Raw genomic sequence first — 27,880 nt, forward strand, 5'->3', positions numbered from 1 at the left:
GCACTATTTTAAAGAATAACTCAAGACAAATCTGTTTTTATTAGTTTTGGATTGAGTGACAATGAATGAGTGACAATGAACACGTCAGTTTTTATCTGTCTGTGTCACCGTTAGGGGGATTTACCCTCTATATTTATATTGTTTACCATTATCATTGAAAGTGAAAGTAAAGAAAAATCACAAATTTTTGGGTTGTCCCCAGAAAAGTGGGAAATCTTCCAATGAGGACACTAGTTCTGGGGACCTGGGGGCCCCCAATAGATTTCCCTAATTTGCAGTGATTTCATCTCACGTTCAGTTTTGGCTATGGGATAGGAAGTGAGAGGAAAATCTCCCCCATTGGGACATGGAGGGCATCAAAAAAAAAAAAAAACCTTACAGGGGTTATAAACTTTCCTTACACTATCCAAAATAAAATAAAAAAGTTTTGCCTACAGTTCTACTTAAATAAATTTCAACTTCTTCATTGGCTTTTGTTTGCTGCATGTCATCCAATTTGCCTCAAGGCTTCAGTGCCATCTATTTACCCCGTAAAGCAGCGGTCCCCAACTTTTTTGGCACCAGGGACCAGTTTAGCTAAATTGGTTTATTAATACAAGCAGCTGTAGGGCTAATTCACACAGTGTGCGTGGACAGACGTTTTACTGCATTGTAAAACGGACGTCACTGCAAGGACACACAGGAGACAATTGTTTCCTATGCATCTATGATTTACTAAAACAAGAGTGCAAAACTCGGTGCAGGTCTGCATAGAAACCAATCAGATTCTATGTTTTTTTTGTCAAAGCCTAAAGCGTAACTCCAAAAATAGCAAATAAAAAAAAGAATAATATATACAATTGCGACACAAGTCATATTGTAGTTGAATGTTATTAAAAATTACCTTTCATTTTCAATCTGTAGCTCTGTAATTTTCCGTAAATTGCAATGCAATATGGCTACCTGGGGGTGTTCTGTACACAGAATGTATACAGAACACCCCCAGAAACATAATTTCCTGCTTGTGTGATTGGCTCACCAATTTTCCCAGAAGTCTGCACTAAGATACAAGTCAGATTTTTGGCATCCCCTGCAACAAAAATATCATTTTTGATGAAATACTCCCAATAGGATATAATGTGTAAAGGGATGCAGACCCAGCAACTTTCCTCATTAGAGCTCTGATTCTGCAGCAGCTGGTTGATAATTATGAAATCAATCCAATTAGACTCTCTCAAGATAGGGGCACAGAGGAACAAAGTGATTTCTTCAGAATAAAAAAAGGTAGGAATCTGCAACAAAGTTAGGTAAAATCCCTGAAATTTACATAGATCACCCAGAGGGGATTTTTTAGTTTTCTCAACAAAAGTGGAGTTATGCTTTAATTGAACAACCTGAAGTTAGAAGCTGATTGGTTTCTATGCAGAGCTGCACCAGATTTTGTACTTTCCAGTCTTACATTAAAGCAGTCTTAAATTAACCGCAATATGTATTTTTCCTAACCAATACCAACAGAATTTTGTTTGTTAAAAAAAACTTTTTTATTCTCCTGCTTTCAAATTTCTCATCACTACAATCAAAATTGATCATTAGTTTGACCCCAATAACTATCAGATATCAGAAAATGTTTTGAAAACGAAAGGTTTCCAACTAAATACTAATGTATGGCAAGCTTTATAGAAATGAGAACTCCAAACACCAGACAACAGCAAGAGGCAGAAATGACTTTCCTCAAAGTGGAAAAACCATTTGAAGTGGTTGTAAAGCTCAATCATGAACAAAGCACATTTATCTGTAGTGTTTACTTATCTCTTTCCAAAGCTCTAAGTGTTGTTTCTCCCTGGTGCTTTGTTCCTCTGTTATCAGCATTTGTCACTTCTGAGCAGTTTTCCCGACACATAAGATAAATCTGTGTCCGGGGGGGGGGGGGGGGGGGAGAGCTCAGCACGGAGCTTGTCTATTCAGAACACAGCTCTATTTCCTGTGGAGGGGGGTGTGTGCATTCCTTCCAATCAGCTCTTACACAGTGTAACTGCAGCTCTCTGCCCCTCCTCTGTGATACTAACAGATGGAGAAGGATTTTAACACAATTCTGCCCTTTTGAAGGGGTGTAGGGAAGAGAAGACTGCAGATAAACAAGTACAACCTGTGTAGGAGGATTTGTTTCATATTTGTGTATTACTTGAGACAGGTCAATTTACTGGGTATATGAGAGGGTTTACAACCACTTTAAGTCTTTTTTTAAACAGTAGTCAATGTTAGGCTGAACTGCATATGAATTTATGCTGTAATAATAGCTGTACAGATAATGTTTAGCACTAGGAGGCAATATTAGATTAACCTGATGTATAATTTCTTTAAAAAGAAATGTGCCTATTGTTCATTTGCACAAACAAATAATGTTAGTAACAGGGAACATAATGTGGATCAGTAATGATGCAAAATAGTAGAACAACAGTAACAAATAATATAGCAAAAGAATAAGATCACTTAAGCAAGCTAAAAGAAGGATATGTATTCAAAACTCTCTACATGTGAGCAATTCATTGTGAGATTGTAAAAATGTAGTATTCTATATAGAGCAGCCTTTTCAAACCTTTTTACCTCTAAAATATTTTTTCAGGTCTCGGGGAACCCTTATTAAAACTATTTCATCAGGGGTCTGGGCAAAATGGCTTTACATTCATGGTCAGTAGGAAAAATGCAACCCCTGCAGTGGTGGTCAGAATGTCGCCACACAGATAAAAAGATAATTGGTGTCATGCTGTTGGCTTTCCCACTTGGCATTGGTCCTGAAACCCTGGAGGCTTCATCAAACAGGAGATCAATCAGCCACAGCTCAAGGAACCCCTAGCAACATCTGAAGGAACCCTCTATAGAACCCTGGTTGAGAATGGCTGTTATAGAGAGATGAAAAGAAATGTCAGGGTAGAAGTACAGGAGCTGACTTGAGTTTTGAAGTGCAGTTACCAGGGCTGTTATCTCTTTCATTACTTGAGGAGTTTCTAACCTGGAAGGAGCATGTACATATCAGATAGCAGACACCTAATTTTTGGGTCAATGGCTCCCCAAGTAATGGAGGGAAGAGAAGGATTATAGCCTTGGAGTATGCACCTTCCAAAACAAGTTGGAATTGGCAACTCCAATGTTTCTACTTCTTTTTCCACACCGTTTTCAGCTTGTGTAAGTGCAGCATGCAGGGCTGCTGATAAGGCAGTACAGCCAGCCCTCATGTACTGGGCTCGGGCCCCATCAGTTCAAAAGGGGGGCCCAGGTACCTGTTTAGCAGGAGGGTCAACTGTACTGTATTATTGCAGAAACTGATCCTCCTCTGTTTCCCACTACAGCAGGGGCGTAACTACAGGGGTTGCAGGGGTTGCGATTGCTACCGGGCCCCATGCTCCAGGGGGCCCAGTAGCAAACCAGTGGGTGAACTTCCAGGATTGCAAAAGTCACACTTGCGACCGGGCCCTGGCATTGCACCACTGTGGGGAGGCCCCAAGATTGCAGGAAGGGTGCCCACTGCAGAACTTGTGAAAGGATCCTGCTGCGGGACCGTAATAAAAGGCCATGCAACGAGAGTAAAGAGCCCCAGGATTAGTGGGAAGAGCCCTGGGCTTGAAGGGAAGGGCCCCGGCCAGGGATCTGGGGGGGCCCTTCATGTTTTCTTGCATCGGGGCCCTGAAGGCTCTAGTTACGCCTCTGCACTACAGTGCTGCCAGCTTCTCCTCCTCTCCCACCCCCTGGCTGCACTGAAAGAGGATTGGTTCTAGCACATGCGTCCCTCCAATCTGCTATCCGGGCCACTCTTTCCCCCACAGCGCTTCCAGCTTCCCTCCTCTGCTGCCAGCAGCTGCTGTTGGCACACGGATGGATGACGCACAGTAAACTGTGTTTTCTATGCTTTAGTTTGTGAATGAGCAGAAGCCTCATAGCGCTTCCTATTCATTCATCTTTGCAGCGGAGGCTACAGAAAAATAGACTGAAATATCTAAGTCGTCAGTCACTTTCGCGGGGGGGGGGGGGGGTTGGGGGTTTGTTAAGTAGGCTTTATGGGGCACCGTGATTTCTAACTGCAGCCCTGGCATCATGTGCAGCAAACTTGCTTTTGGTAAGCTTCAAGAAGCTTTGTTGAAACCTTTAAAGTGTATGTAAACCTCAAAGTAGAGCTATAGGCAAAACTTTTTTCATTTTGGATATATCAAGTTAGGGTTATAACCCCTGTTAGAATTTTTTTATTTTGTCATCTGTGTCCCACTGTGAGATTTCCTTTCACTTCCTGTCCAATAGTCAAACAGGAAGTGAGAGGAAATCCCTGCAAATTATGGGAATCTTTTGAGGCCCCCCAGGTCACCAGAACTAGTGTCCCCATTGGAAGACTTCCCCTCTATTAATTTTCTGGGGACAACGCAAATTTGGAATTTTCTTTTACTTTTGATGATAATGTTAAACAGGACAAAAAGAGAGGGTAAATCTCCTTAACGGGGCACAAAAACTGACAGGGGCTCTAATATCTATGCACTCTATCCAAAAGTAAAAAAAAATGAAAAGTTTCACACAGGCTTCAGCTTGTATAAGAACAGTGTGAACAGCAAACTTTTACAAAGCATTTGCAGACCTTTTAGCAAGCTTTGTTGAAGCTTTTAAAGTACCATTCGTCTTAAGTTTGTAAATGTTGAACACATATCCTAAAGGGAGTGCTGGCTGCCACTTTAAACAAGCTGCTAGCAGGCTTCAGCACTTCTAGAAGCTTGTTGAATGCATGCCAAAGCATGCTAGCAGCTTGCTTAAAGTGGCAATCAGCCCTCCTGTTAGGATCTGTGTTCGGCATTTACAAACTGGAGTTGAATGGTACTTTAGAAGCTTTAACAAAGTGTGCTGGAAGCTCTGCAAATGCTATGTAAAAGCTTGCTGTTCACATTGCTCTTAATCAAGCTGAAGCCCTTGTGAAACAGGTCATGGGTTTCTCCTATTTGTTCCCTTCTGTCTGTTAAATATACAATTGAAAGTGTTTTGTGATATTTCAACAAGTATAAAAAAAAATCCTGTTGATTATGTCAGAAATTCAGAGCTGTCCTGTACACACTTCCTGCGTTACCTCAATGAGTCTAATTAGTACTCCTAGTTCCTATTTTGGACTACAGAAAAAAAATTGTCTATGTTGTAGAAAACAAGAGAATGGAAGGGTTTCAGTAGCTTAGCAAAAACAACGGGGCAGGGCAGGGCCATAGATCATTTTTGTTTCCAGGGGATGGGGGGGGTTCAGCCTTGAGTACCCAGAGAATAATAACTGTCCAGGCCTGCCACGCTGTGACAAATTGTGGTGTGTAAATATATACAGTATATACAGCGCCCCCAGCAGGCACATCTGTTAGTGAAGTAAATAGTAAACATGGCTTCAATGTAAGCCGGGCCCTGCCTGTCAGCCTCATGGATGAGACAGGTGGCTACACTAGCCTAGCTGCTGTGAAATTGACCGATGCTCGGAGGGGGGGGGGTTTGGACCCCCCTAACCCCCCCCCCCCTTATCTACGCCCCTGGGGCAGGGTTTACACCACTCAGTCCATTAAAATGATATGGGGTTGATTTACTAAAGGCAAATAGACTGTGCATTTTCCAAGGGCAACTGCAGCTCTGGAGCAAGGGTGTTTGCTCCAGAGCTTAGTAAATGAGGTGAAGCTTCACTTTGTAGAGAATACTCAATCTCTTGCAAAGAAAAATGAAACAAAATAGCATTTTTGCTTGCAAATAATTAAATGATGGATGTCAGTAGAGCCTCCCTCGTTTACTAAGGTCTGGAGCAAATGCCCTTGCAGAGTGGAAAGTGCACAGTCTCAGGGGCGTAACTACAGGGGTTGCAGGGGTTGCGATTGCAACCGGGCCCAATGCTCCAGGGGGCCCAGCATTGGATAGGAGGGGAGGCGGGGGCAGCACGTAGAGAAATCACTGTCCTCCTTTTTCCTTCTGTAGCTGCAGAAAGAAAATGGAGGAGATTGGTTCCTCTGTATACTGCCCCCGCCACTCCCCCTATCCAGTTCACTTGTGTTCTGCTGTCTCTGGGCCCCTGTGTGCTCCCCTGGTCCCCCCCCCCACTGTGATCCCTCCCCTTTCCTGCCGGCTGCTGCAGGGGATGTGTAACAATAGAGAACCAGGAGAAGGGGTCGGTAAATATGTAATTTACCAGCTCCTTGCTTCTCTAAATGGACAGAGTCATAGTCAGTGACATTGTAAAAAAATAAAATAAAATGATAAAAAATAATACAATTAAAATACCAAAAAATAAAAACTACCGACACCAGTGGGTGAACTTCCAGGATCGCAAAGGTCACACTTGCAACTGGGCCCTGGCATTCCCCACCGTGGGAAGGCCCCAAGATGGCAGGAAGGGACCCGCTGTGGGACCATAATAAAGGGCCCCGCAAGCGGAGTAAAGGGCCCCAGGATCAGTGGGAAGAGCCCCGGGCTTGAAGGGAAGGGCCCCGGCCAGGGGTCCGGGGGGGCCCTTCAGGGTTTCTTGCACCGGGGCCCTGAAGGTTCTAGTTACGCCTCTGCACAGTCTATTTGCCTTTAGTAAAGTGTTGCCAGCCAACAACCGCGTCCAGGTTCTGAGTGCATTTCTTGCAGATCAAAAAGTATTTTTTTTGCAAGTAAGGAGCCTTCAAAGGGATAAAACACGGAGACAAGTGCATGCTTTAGAATGTTGTACTGCATATGATTTTTTTCATTATTTTATACTGACATGCGCTTTAAAGCACCATTCATCTCCACTTTGGCATGACTAAACACAGATCCTAATAAGAGTGCTGACTATCAATTTAAACAAGCTGTTAGCAGGCTTCAGCACTACTCGAAGCTTGTTAAAAAGCCTACTAGCTGCTTGTTTAAAGTGTTAGCCAATAACACATGGCAGTATCCACCCCACATTTGTCTGAAAGTCTCTTAGTAATTATTGCTATTTTTTTTTTTTTTTAACATATGAACCAGATTTGGTAATTTATTAATTTATTAACAAAAGTGAGAATATGGTGTGAAGTCATCAATGCTATGTGCAGAGTTGAATACTAAGGAAGGAATCCCTTGAAAAGATGCAGGAATGATACTTTCAATGCTTTTATATCTCTTATAGATAATAAGGGTGAGAATGAATTCACAATTTGATTCAGTCAGTGACTATGAACTAAATGCAGACATCGGAAGTCAGTACTTATGTGCTGCAATGAATGATACTGGTGGTACTTGTAGATTTTTTTTTTTAATCGTTATATTTACAGTGTATCTAGGTGGATAAATGTAATTCTATTTGTCTAAAGTGCGATTTGTACCTGCAAAGTGTCAACTTTTATAAATTAACGTTAAACTTATTAAACCGAGCACTTTTTAGTCTGTTTTTTTTTTTTCTTTTGTATAAAACAAACATTTTATTAAAAAAAATAGTGCTGCTACAATAGTGGCTGTGTATTCTGTGATCATAAATCTTTACAACTTGCCACAGTTACTGGAAAAATAAAGTATTATGTGTTTCCTTCTTTTGGATCAACAGTATTAGAAGACTATTGACATTAGATTGGGTTGCACTTCATCTGTTTTGTTCATTTTTTTTCATGTTAATTATTATGTGGTTACCTTATACTGCATTGATTTACAGTATACTATAGTGAGCTATGTAACGAACCTCAGCGTAAAAAGGAATGAAACCGCCGTTTAGTGGATGTACCACCTTTGCAGCATGTAAGAATTACCCCTGTAGCACACCAGCATACGAATAATCATCCAAAGAGAGCCCCAAGCAATCGAACGGCTTTCTGTATAATAAATCCCTCTCCAAAAACGAGACAAAGCTCCGAGTTGAGGGTAAAACAGGAACAACATTTATTGGAAGAACACAGCACACTTTTATACAGTATTTGTAACATCCTTCCCCCAACAACCGCTTTCCCATTGGTCAATTGCACAGTACCTGCAGTTCCCCATAAGGTCCTCTCCAGCCATGCAAATGAGGGCTTGAAAATGAGTCAGCAGTGATTGGTCAGATAGCTTGACCAGAAGGACTGCCATGTGCAAGGAGACAGAAGCCCCCAGGGGGTAATCAATGTACACAATAGCCAGACACAGAACAATGGTTCCCTAACGTGCCCTCAATACACATTACTCTGAGTGTCAATACATCTCTTAGCAGACAGCAGGCAAGTTCATTAGCACACCTGACAATAGGTGGATGGAGAGCCACCTCAGACAGTCCGTCTCCTCATTGGACTTCCTGGAATGACTATATTAGGAGTGCACTTCCTGTGCCTTACAGTTTACAGGAATAAGGTTTAGCTTCCAGGATAGAGGCAAGACTCCATTAGCCACATGGTTAAAGAAACACAAAAAGACACAAAAATGCATAACTCCCAGTCTACTGAACAGAACCCCCACATTCAACCCATCCCCAGATAGCCTGGATCTGAGCGCTCAACATATCCAAACAGCGCTCAGATGCCACAAACACAGTCAAATCGCCATGGGGTTTACGTTTAGCATGGGCTGATGAGAGGGTCCATAGTCACATTGCAGGAGGCGAGCAACCAGGCTTCTCCAATGCCCAGTGGCGAGATTGGTCTCGTCACAAGCTACATGCAACAATTAGCCATGAACAATAGACTCCACCCCAGAGGAGCTTGCAGTCTAATTTCTCTAGGACAGCTTATCAGCTGTGGACTGGTGTTTTGAAATAGTAGTCGGGTCTGGTTGATAAGATAGTTTCTCATATAAAACAAAAGCAATTATGACTGTTGGTTGGGATTTTTTTGGCACATAAAACAGCTATGACCAATAAGGATTAAAAATTATTACAATGTTTATTAAATCCTTTTAAAGTGGTAGTAACGTCCCTTTTTGTACTTGTGCCTACCAGTAAGCCTATAATAAGGCTTTCCTGTAGGTACAGTGTAAAATATCTCCTAAACTTGCTCTGTTTAGGAGATATTCACACAGGATGCAACTTGTGACGTCACCAGGGCATGTGCTTTGTAGGGACAGCATATCTGGCCCCGGCCATTCATACAGCCGGAGGCCGCAAGCCTGGAAGGAAGACCACTGAAGATGGAAGCCCTGTCAGCAGTGACAGTTTGTCACTGGAGGGCTTCTTTCTAAGATAAGAATTTCATAATGTGCTAGTATGTGATAAACCAGAGATAAAACTATAATCCTGTCACTTTATAAAACCCTGGTTAGGCCACATCTGGAGTATTCCAGCCAGTTCTGGTCACCAGTCCTTTTTGAAAAGGGTGTGCTGGAGCTGGAGAGAGTCCAGAGAAGGGCAATAACATAAATAAGGGGACTGGAGAACCTCAATCATGAAGAACAACTACACGCACAAAATGTATTCTCCCTGGAGAAGAGATGCTTGAGAGGAGAGGAGATATGATAGCAGTATACAAATACCTCAATGGTGATCCCAGCATAGGAAAAAAACTATTCGGTCTCAGAGAGTGTAAGAGGACACATGGGCACACAATGAGAATGGAGGAGAAGTGGTTGAACCTTAAGCTGCATAGGGGTTTTTTCCTTGTCAGGGCGATAAGGATGTGGAACTCTCTTCCACAATTAGTGGTGTCAGCAGGGAATATAGATAGTTTTAAAAGACTCTTGGATGTGCATCTTAGTGAACTCAACATACAGGGATATGGGAAATGATTATCGACACTGACACACATACACCTAAACAGATTGAACTGGATGGACTATTGTCTTCATACAACCTCACCTGCTATGTAACATTATAACATTGCCTTGTAGATGTTTTTTAATTCCTATCAGACTTTACTACCACTTAAAAAAAGCTTTACAATAAGCTAACTAGCTAATGAGAAACTACAATATATTACCATATCAACAATAGTAACGTACCAACAATACCATGCTCAATACTATACCGGCAGTTGTAAATGCCTCAGGGATATGAATAAGCCCCAATGAGTTTCAATTCTCCAAGAATTTTCGGGGGGGGGGGGGGGGGGACAGAGCATGGTACTTAATAAATCATACAAGAAAACATCAACCACTTGAGAGAGTATGTAATCGACAATAGGTCCACCCAGTGTAGCTGGTGTTTTGAAAGCATGGTGGGGGTCTAAATACATCAAACCATACAACAGTATCTCTCCTGCGCTCAAGTGGTATACGGGAAGGTGAGTGTTCCAGGTGGTCTTTTTAGCACAGATAAGGTGGTCTTGCTGCCCCCTCAGGACCAAGGGTATCCAAAAAACACTATAAGACAATAACAAGAGAAGGGCGCACTGACCTTGTGCATTCCCACTAAAAAGTTTATCAAAATCAAAATGGGTAGCGTACAAATATTCTCACAAACATAGGATATGTACAAGCATGTAGGGAATGGGAACCACTCGCCTCCAGAACACTTCTCTACTTCTGGATAGTGTGATGGCGTCCACAAAGACCTGGTATGGCTTACGCGTTTCAAGGGAGAACCCTCTACCTCAGAGCCAAAATTGCCACTGTGCAATAACCCCCTCCCTGCCTCCCCATCCTCAGCAATAAATCCCCCTCCCTGCTTCTCTACCCTCAACAATAACCCCCCCCCCCTCCTTCTTCTCTGATGTAGAAGAGGTTTTCGTCTGATGACTCTTCCATGAAGACCATATTTGTACAAGTATCTCTTTATAGTGGAATAGTGTACCACAACTCCAGTGTCTGCCAGATCTTTCTGGAGGGATTGTGCAGTCAAACGTGGGTTTTGAATTGTTTTTCTCACAATCCTGCGAGCTGTTCTGTCTGATATTTTTCTTGGTCTTCCAGATCTTGCTTTAACTTCCACTGTTCCTGATGACTGCCATTTCTTAATTCCATTCCGAACAGAGGATATTGACATGTGAAAACGCTTTTCTATCTTATAGCCTTCTCCAGCTTTGTGAGCGTCAACTAGTTTCAGTTTTCTAGAAAACTGCATAGAAGATCCCATGGTGCTGATTGTTGGGACAAGGTCAGATGAGTCTGGGCATTTAAAACCTTTGAGATTGACATCACCTGGTCTTCCCAGACGATGATTGAGAACAATCCATGACACTGGCAGGTCTCAGCCTTGCAAAGGGGGCAGTGCATGCTATGAATTCTGCAGGGTGCCCAAACTTTTGCAGACACCATTTTTTTGTTTTCTGTAATTTTGAAAGTGTCAATGATGGAAATAAAATCTAACTTTTTTGAAATATTATAAGAATGTCTAATCTGTAATTTGATGCCTTTTGGAGATTTTTTCCATCTTTCCTTGGCTTCTTTATGCACATTAATACAAATTTTTACCTGGGGTGCCCAAACTTTCGATCACCACTGTATATATGCATTTGATTATGAGAAATGAGTCTGGGATGTGGTGTCAAGACGCTTACTGAACATGAATATCACCATTGTTACCTATCTTCCTTTTTTGTAGCAGTAACAGAATAACCAGATCAATTTTTATTTGGCCGTTAGAGAATGCACCACTCTTGAAATCATTGCTGGCATTTCATATTCTGATTCTAATCTGATCACAAAGCCTTTTCTATAACCACAGGCAAACCCTGCTGCTTGAGAGGAAAAAATAATCTCATAGGAAGTTTTCACTGTCATATCGCTTGTTCAAAAGAACAATTACATCCGATGTTCAACACCGTAGTGTTCACAGGTTGCTCAGCTCGATGCTTTAATAATGTCAATGGGGACTTTTATGAATGTGAGAAACCTGGTTAACTCTTTCTCTGATAAGAAGGCAACCAAAGTGTTCATATTTTGGAAGATCTTCAAAAACATTTTTTTTTTTCAAGTGGGTAAGAGAAGAATTTATTTTCAGATTACATTCACTATATGTCCTTATTTTCTGTAGGACTGAAAATAATTTAAAATCTACTTAGCTGACAACTTGTGCGTTCTGATTTGAGGATTCCACCAAAGGAACAGATACTACCAGGTGGGTCTTCATCTGTTAATCTTTTTAAAAAAATGTGTTTAAGATGAAAAAATAAATGTTGCCATGTTGCCTTTCCATGAGGCTGGCACATTTGTAGTCCTACTGCATGAGGTCAAACAAGCATACTGGTTCTTTCCATGCTGATGTCTGCCATGCTTCTTACAGAACTAAAGATAAGGAGAAAAAGAGGCGCCTCTAATGGCGCTTTTCCACTGCATGGAACTGAACGGTTCGGCTCGCTTTTGTGCTTTTCCACTGCTGGTACCGCATGGTATGGTGTAGGAACGGTTCGGTACGGTATGGTGCGGCGGCGCTTTTCCACTGCATGGAACCGAACGGTACGGCTCTCAAAAACAGTACCTACTCGATTGTGGTTCCAAGAGGTACCATACCCGGTACCATATCCCACAATCCTTTGCATGCAGTCACTACTAGCCACTGATTGGTCAGAGAATCCCACCCACCCCGTTGTTATCCCACCCACTTAACTTTAGTACTACTTTAGTGGAAAAGCAAACCATACCGTACCGCACCGAACCGTTCCAACACCGTACCATGCGGTACCAGCAGTGGAAAAGCAAACCGGGCCAAGCAGGGCCGAGTAGAGCTGAGCCGGTACTTGCAGTGGAAAAGTGCCATAAGTGTAGACTTATAAAAACATTTTATTCAATAAAAGTATGCACTCACATATATAAATGAGCAGATACGCATAGAATACCCTCCTGGAGGTTCCAAGATAGGTGGGTGACAAGTAGTGTCATCCAGTTTGTGCTACCATCCCAATGGGACTGACTCCTCTTCGCCATGGCCGGCAATGACTGCGGAGCAGGAGCGAGAGCGAGGCTCAGAGTCCGTCGATGGAAACGAGGCTTGGTCAGCAGTCGTATGTGGATGACGTCCGCTTTTTATCCTTATCTTCAGCTCTGTGGAACCCCTGGCTCATTGGTTTCTAGATGGCTGCCCTAAATGTTGGACTCTCCTTTCCCATCTAATTCATTAAGACTTTATGGACCCATATGGACCTTGGCTAAATTGTGTGACTTATGCGCCTGTTACATGTTTTGTTTTTTCTTACAGAACTAGAGGGTCTTTCAAGAGGAAAAAAAAACAAACTCGGCCTTCTATCTCAAAGCACTAAGCCTGTGCACTGGTTTCTCCCACATGCTCAACTGAACATCATAGAGTACATGTTGAACAGGCAACGGGTCCCATGCACCTTTTTATCAGGTCATCATTAGAGGCTGAAACTTAAAGTATACCTAAAGGCAAACATTTTATTTAGCTTTTGATAGAGTGGAGAAGGAAACGAACACCTGACAGTTTTTATTGCTGTCTGTGCCCCCATTGGGGATATTTACCCTCTCTATTTGTCCTGTTTACCATTATCACTAAAAGTGAAAGTAAAAGAAAATCCTAAATTTTGGGTTGTCCCAGAACAGTAATAGAGGGGAAATCTACCAATAAGATAACTAGTTCCGATGGCCTGGGGGTCCCCAAGGGATTCCCTTAATTTGCACTTCCTGTTTTGGCTATGAGACAGGAAGTGAAGGTAAATCTCCCCAGTAGGACACAGATGGCAAAAAATAACCAACGGGGGTTACAAACTTTCCTTAGTCTATCCAAAATTAAAAAAAAAAAAAATGCTTATAGTTCTACTTTAAGCAGTTGAGAGGTAGGCCTTATCTTGTAGGACATTGGTTAAACTATCCACAAATCCTGAAAGACAAAAGAGCTGGTATATTTTGTGTCTTCATACAATATATTTGCAGCCATGTTGAGGAAAATCAGCTCATACTTTTTGTTTGTCAGATTGGTATCTTAGGGGAAGCATGGTGTGTCAAAAAAACCACGAAAAACTACAGAGCCAGTTTGGCTGGACAGTCTCAACCCCCAACAAGGATGCATAATTAATGTAGTAAGCATGGTTTAATACAGCAGGTAAATTAGGAACAAAGCTAAAGTGGATTAGGGCAAGGTTCAAATGTACTAGGCCTGAATGATAAAAATTTAGGATGCACAAGGGCTAGATTAACAATGGGAAGACTGGGAACCTTGAGGTGGAAACATAACTAAGTTACCCTTTCATAGGGACAGATTTCTGGAGGCTAAAGAAAGCGTATCAAGCAAACTGTGCCATGGTGCAGCAGTGATTGGTGGATATTGCTAAAGGTTAGGTGTTCCTAAAGGACATCATTTATTGGGACATACCTTTTCACATTTTCCAGCACCACATATTTAATGGCTTTTGGTTTTTAGGACATATGGCATGTTAAAAAAAGACACAGATCATCCCCTTAATTGCCTACCTTTCTTCCTCGCTCTCCCTCCCCCCTCCTAAATTCTTCTTTTCTAACGTGAGACACCAACCGTAATGTTCCATTACCATCTCCTTGACACTTTGCAAAGCTATCAGCCTACTAGTCGCACCTAATACATATAACTCCAGAGAAGGGCGACCCCCAACTCTACCTGACCTACTCACCACCTTTCATGAAATCCATTTGGAGCTCCGAAATGGTGGTGCCCAATTTTTGGTATGGGATGTCTTGCTCAATTATAAGCCGTATGTTTCAATGTATGCACCTATTGAAAATTGGAGAATTGATTTCTGTTCTCGCTGTATTTCTTTTATCTGTTAACTTGTTCCTTTTGTATACAAAAAGTGTGAATAAAAGAGGATTGAACTAAAAAAGACAACAGCGCCGGAAGGTCAATGCCTCTCTCGGCTTGGGGTGTGGTGGTGGGGCCGGGGGTTGGGGACCGCCTCCCTCCTGGGGCGCAGTGTGTTCCCGTATCGGGTGCCGGGGGGGGACGGGGCCCGTCGGCTGGCCGGGTGGCTGATTGGGGGCTCTGCTCCGGCTCTGACTTGGGTCACCATTCCATGCCTTACTCTGTTTATATGGTGTTTCTTAATCCTGCTATATATGTGATAGTTGTTTCGTAAAACCTTAATAAAAAACATTGGAAAATAAAAAAGACAACAGGTCTGAGCAGGGAGCAGGTAGTTATGTACTGCCTAGCAACTGTCACTGACTGTGAGTTTTTCTTTTATCAATATTTGAATGGTGAAGTATCTCCATTCAGGGCCGCCAGCCCAACATATCTTATTAGTATTGATCAGGGGACAAATGTCTTCCTGCCCCCCAGCCCTATTTCTCCTGTAATTGACCCAGGAGATCCCAAATGCAACCCCTATTATCCATTGTTACTGAGCTTCTCAGTAATCACTGATATATATGTATGAGACATTCTGCAATTCCTAATAAGAACTGGTGAGTATCTTGCGACTGGTGAGTATCTTGCGACTGGTGAGTATCTTGCGACTGGTGAGGATCCTTGCGACTGGTGAGGATCCTTGCGACTGGTGAGTATCTAGTGACTGGTGAGGGTATTAGCGACTGGTGGGTACCCCAGGTTTTGTACCAGGGAAGTTAGAGGTAGTGTAGGTAAGGAAGAGCAGGTCGTTAATATTATCCCCATAGAGTAGTGGGTAATAATGTCCGACAGGATTGGGGATGCCACTCAGTGCACTTGTTGCGGCATGTATGCGTTCCTTGATGAAACAATCGAGGACGAATACTGCTGTGCAAGATGTGAGCGACTTGTTGCTCTGGAAGCCCACATCGTGGATCTAGAGAACACAGTGACAAGACTGCGTGGCATCTACAACCTGAAAAGGAGCTTGGACATTACCCAGCAGGCGCTGGCAGGGGTCAGCATAGAGGAGGGAGGAATAGAGGAGACGCAAGCAGCAGAGGTACGCAGCTGGGTGACTGTTAGGAATGTTAGGGGGAGGAGAGTCAGGGAGGCCAGTCCTGAGTTGGTACACCCTAACATGTTTGCTGAGTTGCAGGTTGAGGGGGATATCAACTCAGGGGTGGCAGAGCTGGAGCATGCGCCCTCCCCCAGCTGCCAGGGGAGGGACGGCTCCAGGAAGAAGGGGGGCCGTAACGCAGGAAAGGTTAGACAGGTTGTGGTAGTTGGGGACTCAATTATCAAGAGGACAGAGAGGGAAATCTGTAAAAAAGATCTCGTGAACCGAACAGTTTGTTGTTTACCGGGCGCCCGAGTTCGGCACATCGCAGATCTGGCAGACAGATTGTTGGGCGGGGCTGGGGATGACCCAGCGGTCATGGTGCATGTGGGCACTAATGACAAAGTTAAAGGTAGGTGGAGGATCCTTAAGAACGATTTCAGGGACTTAGGTAATAGATTGAGGAAAAGGACCTCCAAGGTGGTTTTCTCTGAAATACTGCCTGTACCTCGAGCCACACAGGAGAGGCAGAAGGAGCTTAGGGAAGTTAACAAGTGGCTGAGGAATTGGTGTAGGAAGGAGGGGTTTGGGTTCCTGGAGAACTGGGCTGACTTCTCAGTCGGCTACCGGCTCTTTAGTAAGGATGGGCTGCACCTTAATGGGGACGGTACAGCTCTTTTGGGGAGAAAGATGGCCACCGAGTTGGAGGGGCTTTTAAACTAGGAGACGGGGGGGAGGGCTCAGAAGTAGAATCAGTCAGGAGGGAGCAGAGGACTGAAGGCAGTTGTAGGGTCAACAGCGACAGTAGGTCAACAACATCAATTGGCGGGTCTGTGCGGGAGAACAGCAGACCAAACAGAAATAAACAAAACCGCCAATCACGTTTAACTTCCGTAAAACTAAGAGGGGTATATGCTAATGCCAGGAGCCTAGCTAATAAGATGGATGAGTTGGAAATGTTAGTACATGAGGAAGACATAGACCTTGTGGGAATAGCGGAGACTTGGTTCGACCCCTCACATGACTGGCTGGCCAATATCCAAGGGTATTCGGTGTACCGGAAGGACAGGGTTGGTAAAAGAGGGGGAGGGGTATGTCTCTATGTCAAGAACAATATAAAGGTGCTAGAAAGGAGTGACATTACGGATGGGATGAGCATGGATTTAGAATCTGTGTGGGTTGAACTCGATAGGGAAGAAGATAAGGGAAAAGTAGTTGTGGGGGTTTGCTATAGGCCACCTAACCAAGGGGAGGAGGTAGAGCTGGAATTTTTAGCACTAATAGGTAAAGCGGCAAAACTAGGATCAGTCATCATATTGGGGGACTTCAATTATCCCGACATTGACTGGGAAGAGGGGACTGCACACTCGCATAAGGCCCGGCTATTCACGGAAACCTTACAGGATAACTACATGTCGCAGTTTGTGGATTCCCCTACTAGAGAGAATGCTATCCTGGATCTATTGATCACTAATGACCCAGACATAATCTCGGAGGTAGGAGTCCAGGACAACCTGGGCTCTAGCGATCACAGGATGATCACATTTAGTATAAATAACAATATAAAAAGGCAAGTGGGGAACATAAGAACCCTAAACTTCAGAAGGGCAGACTTTCCAAAATTGTACTCATTGATGGAAAGGGTAAACTGGGACCAAACCCTGGGATCACTGACCACAGAGGAAAAATGGGAATGCTTTAGAACAATATTAAGCAAAGGCATCTTGCAGTGCATTCCTATGGGGAATAAATTTAGAAGAGACAAAGCCAAACCTGGCTGGCTAAACCGTAGCGTTAAAAAACTTATTAGGGGAAAAAAATTGGCCTTCAAGAAATATAAATCAGAGGGCACAGTATCGGCCTTCCAGCAATACAAGGAGGAAAATAAGAAGTGTAAACACGAAATCAAGATGGCTAAAATCAACTTTGAGAGACAAATAGCGGAGGATAGTAAAAAAAACCCAAAGAAATTCTTTAAATATATCAACAGCAAAAAAACTAGGGCAGAGCATATTGCACACATAATTAACGATGATGGGAGGATGGTTACAGAGGACACTGAAAAAGCAACCGTGCTGAATTCTTTTTTCTCGTCAGTCTTTACGCAGGAAAAGGAAGGGTACACTGACCATGACTGTATGGTTAGTAGTAATACACAGGACTTGCCACTATGGCTAACAGAGGGGGAAATCAGGGAAAGACTGGATAAACTTAACACAAACAAATCACCAGGCCCGGATGGCGTACATCCGAGAGTGCTCAAGGAACTCAGTATGGTTATATCTAGACCACTGTTCCTGATCTTTGCTGACAGTATTAGGACAGGAGATGTACCAGGGGATTGGAGGAAGGCTAACGTGATTCCGATATTCAAAAAGGGCCAGAGACATATCCCGGGAAATTATAGGCCTGTCAGTCTGACATCAATAATATGTAAACTTTTGGAGGGGATGATAAGGGACTATATCGTAGAGTATGCTAAAGACAACAACATCATCAGTAGTAACCAGCACGGGTTTACAAATGGGCGTTCTTGTCAAACCAATCTCTTAGCATTCTACGAGGAAGTGAGCTGTGAGCTAGATAGGGGGAGACCAGTGGATGTGGTGTACTTGGATTTCGCTAAGGCGTTTGATACAGTTCCCCACAAGCGCTTAATTTATAAAATAAGGTCTGCAGGTATCGACAGCAGGGTTTGCTCTTGGATACGGAATTGGCTAAAAGGCCGTGTCCAAAGGGTAGTAATAAACAGCGCATACTCAGACTGGTCTGAGGTAGTAAGCGGGGTGCCCCAGGGCTCAGTCCTGGGACCAACCTTGTTCAATTTATTCATAAACAGCATTGAGGAAGGGATCAGTAGTTCGTTATCAGTTTTTGCAGATGACACAAAATTGGCCAGGGCAATAACTGCACAGCATGAAGCAGATATCCTACAGAATGACCTGGACAAAATTACGGAGTGGGCAACGACATGGCAAATGAGGTTTAATGTGGAGAAGTGTAAGGTTTTGCACTTGGGGACCAAAAACATAAAAACACAATACACGTTAGGAGGGGAACCCTTGGGGGAATCAAAAATGGAGAAAGATTTGGGAGTCTTAGTTGATGATAGATTAGGCAACAGCATGCAATGCCAAGCGGCAGCTTCCAAAGCCAACAGAATATTAGCATGCATAAAGAAAGGGATATATTCCAGAGATAAGACTATAATCCTTCCACTTTATAAAACTCTGGTCCGACCGCATCTGGAGTATTCTGTCCAGTTCTGGTCGCCAGTCCTCAGGAGGGATGTGTTGGAGCTGGAGAAAGTCCAGAGAAGGGCAACTAAACTGATTAGGGGGTTGGAGGACCTTACCTATGAAGAGCGGCTGCAATCGCTCGATTTATTTTCCCTGGAGAAAAGACGTCTGAGAGGGGACATGATAGCAATTTATAAATATCTTAATGGGGATCTCAGCTTAGAAGAAAAGCTGTTCATTCGAAGGAATTGCATGAGGACTCGAGGACATACAATGCGATTAGAGGAGAAGCGTTTTAACCTCAGGCAACGTGGGGGGTTCTTTACTGTTAGGGCTACAAGATTGTGGAATTGTCTACCACAAGAGGTGGTTTCTGCGGGTAGTATGGTGACTTTCAAAAGACTCTTAGACTTACATCTCAAGGATCAGGAGATTGAGGGCTATGTTAGATGATTACAGTCACACACACCTACACAGGTTGAACTGGATGGACTATTGTCTTTATTCAACCTCGCCTACTATGTAACTATGTAACTATGTAACTATGTAACTATGACACATAAAGACATAAAATTTAGATGTCATATTTGCTGTCCTTCCCCGATTAACTCTTACATAAGCACTGTGCCATCATCATGCATTAATCCTGATAATATTGTATTGGTTCCATGGTCTCTGCATTGAGTTCAGTACACTGATAGACATCCTAATGACTAGAATATTCTACAGACAATTTTTATTTTTGTGTGAACGTAAACAAGTATTGGTTCCCATGCCAAAAGAGTTTTCGTTACTGTGTAACAGTAACAGGCAATTAGCCAGTGGGCATTTTTTTTTATCTCTTTGTATTGTAACTGTAAGATTCACACACCACAAGGGTGCAAATCACTTTGATTTCTTGAAGCCACAAGACCAAAGATAGAAACATGTTATGAGCCTCATAAAATGTAACTTAAACACTAATAAATCTTCAGTGTGTGGGGGAGTCTGGTGGAACGTGCCTCCAAAAACCTCAGTAAATCTTATTTGGTCCTCCTTTGGGGCGTCTTCTCTTTTTGATAACAGAAAGGTCAGTACATGAACAATGTATAAAATTATTGGGAATGAAAGTCTTGGTGGACTCCCATTCTTGGTTTAACAAACAACAGTCACCAATCTGAACTATCCAGCCCTAATGGGGACCAAGAAGTAAGAGGGGCTTTGATGTGGACCCTGATGTAAAGGGGGACTGTGATGAAAATCCTGATGTAAAGGAGGGTTTTATGGGGACCCTGATGTAAGGAGGACTCAAATGGGCACTCTAATATAAAGGGAACTCTGATGTGGACCCTTTATGGAAGAAGGACTCAGATGGGGACCCTGATATAAAGGGAAGAGGCTCTGATGGTTAACCTGTTGTAAGAAGGGCTCTGATAGGGTCTCTAATATAAAGGGGAACTCTGATGGGGACCATAAAGTAAGAGGGGCTTTGATGTGGACCCTGATGTAAAGGGGGACTCTGATGGAAACCCTGATGTAAAAGGGGACACTGATGGTGTCTCTGAGGTAAGGAGGACCTTGTGGGGACCCTGATGTAAGGAGGACTCTGATGAAGACTCTAATGTAAGGGGAACTCTTATAGGGACCCCAGGAAGTAAATTTGGGTTTGATGGGGACCCTGATGTAAGAAGGGTTCAGATCGGGACCCTGATAAAAAAGGGGGTGCTCTGATGAGGACCCTGAAACAAAGTGAGGGCTGTGAGGGAGGGGGCTCTGATGGGGACATTTTCAACCCGCAAATATTTGTTATACAATATGGCTTTCTTACCAAAAAGTATGGAGACCCCTGAAACGCCCCCCCCCCCCCCCCCAATTCCCCAAGCTTTGGGCTGGTGTGGTCCCTTGACAAACCCATGTCCGATTTTCCGGGATGTGAGGGCACCTCAGTACATCGATAACAGATCTCCGTCCTGCTGCTGATTTAAATAGAGCTTGCTATACATGTAGCAGCATGGGGGGTGGGGGGGGGGTGTATTTAAAGCCACTGTTTGCGTTGCTACACTGCTCTGTTACCAGACACTATAATAAAATGTCTTGCATCAGAGGAAAGTTGACAACACATTTTGTTACATTCATAGCCCCGAGTTAATCACGACAGGAAGCCTTCCTGCTGCTGGGGAGAACATATTGCGTCACTGGCAACACCTGACACGGCTATCTAATGTCAATCACTTTGCTTAAGGTCATTAAAAATATTAGGGTGTCCCCTTACAACATAAAGCCCTGCGGCGGAGCGACAATTCAAAAGGAACACATAGCATGATAAATAATTGAACAGGTGGATTAAAGAAAAAGGGATTCCGGCTCCTGGCATGGGCATAGCCAGGGATGGGGTTCTGGAGTTCTTCTGGGATTGGGTGTTACAGCTGTTCACTAAGTTTTCCTTATGCCGTCTCCAGCCTGCTCTGCACTATGTATGCTGGTCACAGTGACGTTGGAGGGGGAATGGAATTTCATGTTATTTGCGTTATGTTTATGGCTGTTGCTACTGGGTTGTGAGTTTAACCTCTTCAAGTACGTTCGTAGCCAGCCATCGGGCCCCCAGACCTGAAACGCCAGTTATTTGGGTGCTGGCAGGTTTATGTTGTATACACTGTATATATGTATTACTATATATTATTTATTTTATCACTGTGATAGAAAATGTTGCACAATTATTACACAGTGGGAGTACATGCACCTGAACTATTCCACCTGTCAAGATACACTATATTGTCAAAAGTATTGGGACACCTACCTTTACACGCAAATGAACTATAATGGCATCCCAGTTTTAGTCCGTAGGTTTCAATATTGAGTTGGTCCAACCTTTGCAGCTATAACAGCTTCAACTCTTCTAGGAAGGATGTCCACAGGGTTTACAAATGTGTCTATGGGAATGTTTGACCATTCTTCCAGAAGTGCATTTGTGAGGTCAGTCACTGATGTAGAACAAGGACTGGCTCACAGTCTCTGCACTAATTCATCCCAAAGGTGTTCTATCGGGTTGAGGCCAGGACTCTGTGCAGGCCAGTCAAGTTCCTCCACCCCAGACTCGCTCATCCATGTCTTTATGGACCTTGCTTTGTGCACTGGTGTGCATGCAGTCATGTTGGAACAGGAAGGTGCCATCCCCAAGCTGTTCCCACAGAGTTGGAAGCAAGAAATTGTCCAAATAATCTTGGTATACTGACACCTTAAGAGCTCCCTTCACTGGAACTAAGGGGACAGGCGCAACCCCTAAAAAACAACCCCACACCATAATCTTTCTTCCACCAAATGATTTGGACCAGAGCAAGGTCCATAAAGATATGGATAAATGATACACAGAGTTCCGGACCTCAACATGATAGAACACCTTCGGGATAAACTAGAGTGGAGACTGCGAGCCAGGCCCTCTCGTCCAACATCAGTGCCTGACCTCACAAATGCACTTCTTGAAGAATGATCAAACATTCCCATAGACACACTCCTAAACCTTGTGGACAGCCTTCTCAGAAGATTTGAAGCTGTTATAGCTGCAAAGGTTGGGTCAACTCAATAATACCAAGGTCTAAGACTGGATGCCATTAAAGTTTATGTGTGTGTAAAGGCAAGCGTCCCAATACTTTTGAAAATATAGCATATTTGAATTTCAGGTCAGCTATTTTTGCAACATACTCACCCATGATCAGGGGGCAGAAAGAGAAAAACGGCCGCACACCACAACGGAGCTTGAATTAAATAAATTCCTATTTATTGACACATGTCCAGGCTCAAGGTACAAAAAGCAAAATGTAAATGCGTTTCACACGGACACAGCGTGCTTGTTTGTAGTAAACAAGCACTCTGTGTCCCTGTGAAAACGTGTCTACATTTTCCTTTTTGTGCCTTGAGCCTGTACATGTGTCAATAATTAGGAATTTACTTCCTTCAAGCTCCGTTGTGGTGTGCGGCCATTTTTCTCTTCTTGTCTGTATTGCTACGGTGGCGAGCCGGGGCCAGGCACCCACGGTGCATATATCTTTCTGACTTGACCAAGGGGCGACACCATTATTCAGAGATTGCAGCTCTGCAGCTTCCTGCACTACCTCAGGTCCAGAGTGCTCATCAGACCATCATCATGCTGGAGCAGTTCATCGGAGTGATGCCCCAGCAGGGTGGTAAGTATGAAAGCCTGTTTATATTAGACACAAACTAATAGAAAAGACTGTGACAGTAAAGACTGACTGTGTGTAGTGGGAACCCTGGCTGAGGAGGGTGTAGTGTAACTACCTAAGTATAGTCGAGTACCTGAGTATTGTTGAGTACCATGAGTATTGTTGAGTTCTGTGGGTATTGTTGAGTACCGCTGAGTACTGTGAGTATTGTTGAGTACTGTGAGTATTGTTGAGTACTGCGTGTATTGTTGGGTACTGCTGAGTACCGTTGAGTATTGTTGAGCAGTGTGCATATCTGAGTATTGTTGAGTATCTGAGTATTGTGAGTATTTGAGTATTGTTGAGTATCTGAGTTGTTGAGTACTTGTGTATTGTTGAGTACGGTGAGTACTGCTGAGTACTGTTGAGTATTGTGCATATCTGAGTGTTGTTGAGTATCTGTGTATTGTTGAGTACTGCTAAGTATTCTTGAGTATTGTGCATAATTGAGTATTTGCTGCGCACCTGTGTATTGTTGAGTAACTGAGTACCTGTATATGTAGAGAACTGTTGGGTTATTGAGTATTGTTGTGTATTGTTGAGTACTGTTGAGTATTGTTGCATAACTGAGTAGTGTTGCGTAACTGTGGAGTAACTGTGAACTAAGAAATTAGAGTCAGGAAGCTAATAAACAGTAGGGATGATCAAACTTTTCAAAAGTTCGGTTCGGCCAGAACATCCGAACTTCCCGAAAGTTCGGCCCGGATTTCAGAACCCCATTGAAATCAATGGGACCCGAACTTCGGTAATCAAAAAACACCATTTTGAAGCCCTAAAACCCAATAAATGCCCCTAAAAAGTGCCTAGGGTTCTGGGTCATACCCCAGGGACTATTAATCACACACAAAAAAGTTCTTAAAAATTGTCATTTTTGATTTGAGAGTCAATTATTGAAAAAATAAAAAAAAATAAAAAATTTCTTTGGATTTAGTATCTGGGGGGTCTAAAAAGTTTACCTGTGAAGTTTCAGCTCTGTAGCATGTCCAGAACCATAAACAAAAAAAAAGATTGTTTGTATTTTGTCACTTATAGAACAGGTTAGTGGCTTCTCGCTTTTCACACCTTGCCGGTTTAGTAGCAAGCGTTTTTTTGGGCATTTTTGGGTTCTTTGGAGGCAGGAAAAACATCTGAACTTGTGTATAGTGGTATATATACCACTATACACAAGTTCAGATTTTTTGCCTGACTCCAATGAACCCCAAAAAATGCCCAAAAAAACACTAGCGTCAAGAAAAAAACGCCCAGGTGTGTTGTTGCAGGCATTTTTTTGGGGGTTTTTGGAGGCAGGCAAAACATCTGAACTTGTGTATAGTGGTATGTACACACACATACTTATATGTATTTTACACTTAGACATATATAGGTGTTATAGGAGCGTAACCATATTAGTGTAAATGATTTCTTTAGCGCAAGCATATATTTCTGCTACTATCACACCTATATATGTCTAGGTGTATATATACATATAAGTATGTGTGTATATATACCCGTATACACAAGTTCAGATGTTTTGCCTGCCTCTATTAAGTTAGAGGATAATAGAGAGTCTTAAAAAGATTCCAGGGACTAATGGAGCTAAATTAAGGAGTAGGATCTTTCAGAAATACTACCTGTACCTCGAGCAATGCCAGGGAGGCAGAGGGAGATTAGGGAAGTTAACAAGTGGCTGAGGAGCTGGTGTAGAAAGGAGGGGTTTGAGTTCCTGGAGGACTGGGCCAATTTCTCAGTCAGCTACCAGGTCTTTAGTAGGGATGGACTGCACCTAAATGGGGAGGATGCAGCTCAACTGGGGGAGAAGATGGCTGAAAAGTTAGAGGAGCTTTTAAGCTAGGTGATGGGGGAGGGTCCAGATGTAAAGCTAGCCAGCGGGGAGCAAGGTCCAGCGGGCATTATTGGGGGCATTAGCGGTAGGGTGACCAGAGAGCCAAACCCAAGGTAGGTAGGTTGACAAATCAAAAGTGCAGCCTTGTAACATCTAACGAGGGTATAGTATGCACCTGGACAAAATTACAAGGTTTGTATGCCAATGCTAGAAGCCTGGCTAACAAGATGGGAGGACTGGAGCTGCTAATATATGAGGAGGATTTTGATTTTGTGGGAATTACGGAGACTGCTCTCATGATTGGCTGGCAACCATTCAGGGGTAGAGATAGGGAGGGTAAAAAAGGGGAGGGGTATGCCTGTATATCAAGAACAATGTGCAAGTGAATATGAGGGACGATATTACTAATGGAACTAGGGAGGAGGTTGAATCCCTATGGATAAAGCTTCAAAAGGAAGGTACTATGGGGAAAGTAATATTAGGCATATGCTATAGGCTCCCCCAACCAGATTGAGGAGGGGTAGGCAGAACTCCTATCAATGGATGGGAAATGTTATTATAATGGGGGATTTTAATTATCCAGATGTAGACTGTGCAGAAGGAGCCGCGCTGTCACGTACCTGGTTGGTGAGCCTGACGTGCGGAGGAAGGCTTCTCATACAGCTCCGGCTCGAGGGCCACTGGAGGTGAGGCGGTAGCTGCTGGAGCACAGCGGGGTAAGAGGGCCTATGATCAGTCCAGTAGTCTGTGCAGGTAGTAGCTGGGAAGGAAGCAAGGAGTAGCAGATGAGACCACGGGCAGGCGTGCCAGCAGGATAGCTGGAAGTGGGCAGAGTGGCTTAGCTTGGCCGATGACAGACTGTGGATGCACAGCAGGAAGCAGGTGCCAGAAGATGCAAATCTGGACTGAAGTAGCTGTAGCAGGCTGGAAGCAGGGCCAGACAAGCCGGGTCAGTAACAGATGGACAGATCAGGCATATACTGCAGACAGAAGCATAGTCGGGTCACAGGCAGAGTCGGCAACAGATGCAAGATCAACAGGTGCAGCATGCAGAGACAGAATCCGAGGTGAAGCCAAGGGTGAGGACAAGTAGCAGACTGGAATGGTCGGAAGCAAGGCGGGTCAAGATCAGAGGTCAAACGCAGGAATCAGGAACGCAGGTGCATACACAGAACACTGTATACCAAACAGAAATTAGCCAGTGCTGAAGCTCTGTTTAAATAGGCTGTTTGGCACCAGGTGCGTTCGCATTTATGCATGCACGCGTGCATGTTGGTGCATGCGCCTGGAAACAGTATCTGTACTATGGCGAAGCCTTTCCTGATGCACATTCATCTTAGGCTCGCCATTTCCTAAATGTTTTGCAGGACAATTTCATGGGTCAGATGGTGAACGCACCAACAAGAAACAATGCTTTACTAGACCTACTGATTACTAACAATTCAGACCTGATCGAGGATGTAGAAAAACGGGGCAACTTAGGAAACAGTGACCATAGGTCAATTAGATTCAGAATAAATCACAGAAATAGGAAACACAAGGGTAATACAAGGACTCTGAATTTCAAAAGAGCCAACTGCCCCAAACTGCGCTCTTTGCTAGATGATATAAAATGGGATAGAATCCTAGGAACAAAGAACACTGAATAAAAATGGGAGTGCTTTAAGAACTTACTAAATAAAGGTATTAGCTAGTGTATTCCAACAGGGAATATGTTTAAAAGAGCTAAAATAAACCTTGGGTGGCTAAACTCCAACGTAAAAATGCATATAAAAACTAAAGAAAAGGCCTTCAAAAAATACGAGGCTGAGGGGTCATTGGCAGCATTCCACCATTACAAAGAATGTAATAAGAAATATAAGAGCGCAATCAATGCAGCTAAGATAGAACACGAAAGGCACATGCCGGAAGAGAGTAACAAAAACCCTAAAGAATTCTTTAAAAATGTAAATAGTAAGAAAGTAAGGCCAGAACATATTTGCCCCAAAAAAGGACGATAAAGGGAATCTGGCTATAGAGAACAGGGAGAAGACAAAGGTTTTAAATAAATTCTTCTCCTCAGTCTTCACAAAAGAATTGGGAGGATACAGTATCCTAGACTGTAATGTTAAAGTTAATGTCATGTCACTGGAAGCAGCCTCATGGTCAACAGAAGACAGACTCAGAACTAGACTTGAAAAACGAAATAAACATTATAAATAAGTCACCGAAACCAAATGGCTTACACCCAAGGATCCTTAAGGAACTCAACCAGGTGTGAGCCAGATCAATGTTCCTAATTTTTATGGAAAATCTACTGTCGGGAATGGTACCAGCTGATTGGAGAAAAGCCAACGTGGAACCAATATTTAAAAAAGGGCCGAGATATATACCTGGGAACTACAGGCCGGCTAGCCTAACATCAATAGTCTGCAAGCTATTGGAGGGGAATGATAGGGGACTATATACAGTGCTTTGCGAAAGTATTCGGCCCCCTTGAACTTTGCAACCTTTTGCCACATTTCAGGCTTCAAACATAAAGATATAAAACTGTAATTTTTTGTGAAGAATCAACAACAAGTGGGACACAATCATGAAGTGGAAATTTATTGGATATTTCAAACTTTGTTAACAAATAAAAAACTGAAAAATTGGGCGTGCAAAATTATTCAGCCCCTTTACTTTCAGTGCAGCAAACTCTCTCCAGAAGTTCAGTGAGGATCTCTGAATGATCCAATGTTGACCTAAATGACTAATGATGATAAATAGAATCCACCTGTGTGTAATCAAGTCTCGGTATAAATGCACCTGCACTGTGATAGTCTCAGAGGTCCGTTTAAAGTGCAGAGAGCATCATGAAGAACAAGGAATACAGCAGGCAGGTCCGAGATACTGTTGTGGAGAAAAGTTTAAAGCCGGATTTGGATACAAAAAGATTTCCCAAGCTTTAAACATCCCAAGGAG

Source organism: Pelophylax lessonae (genome assembly GCF_965119305.1).
Source record: "Pelophylax lessonae genome assembly, chromosome: 11".
Taxonomy (NCBI): Eukaryota; Metazoa; Chordata; class Amphibia; order Anura; family Ranidae; genus Pelophylax; species Pelophylax lessonae.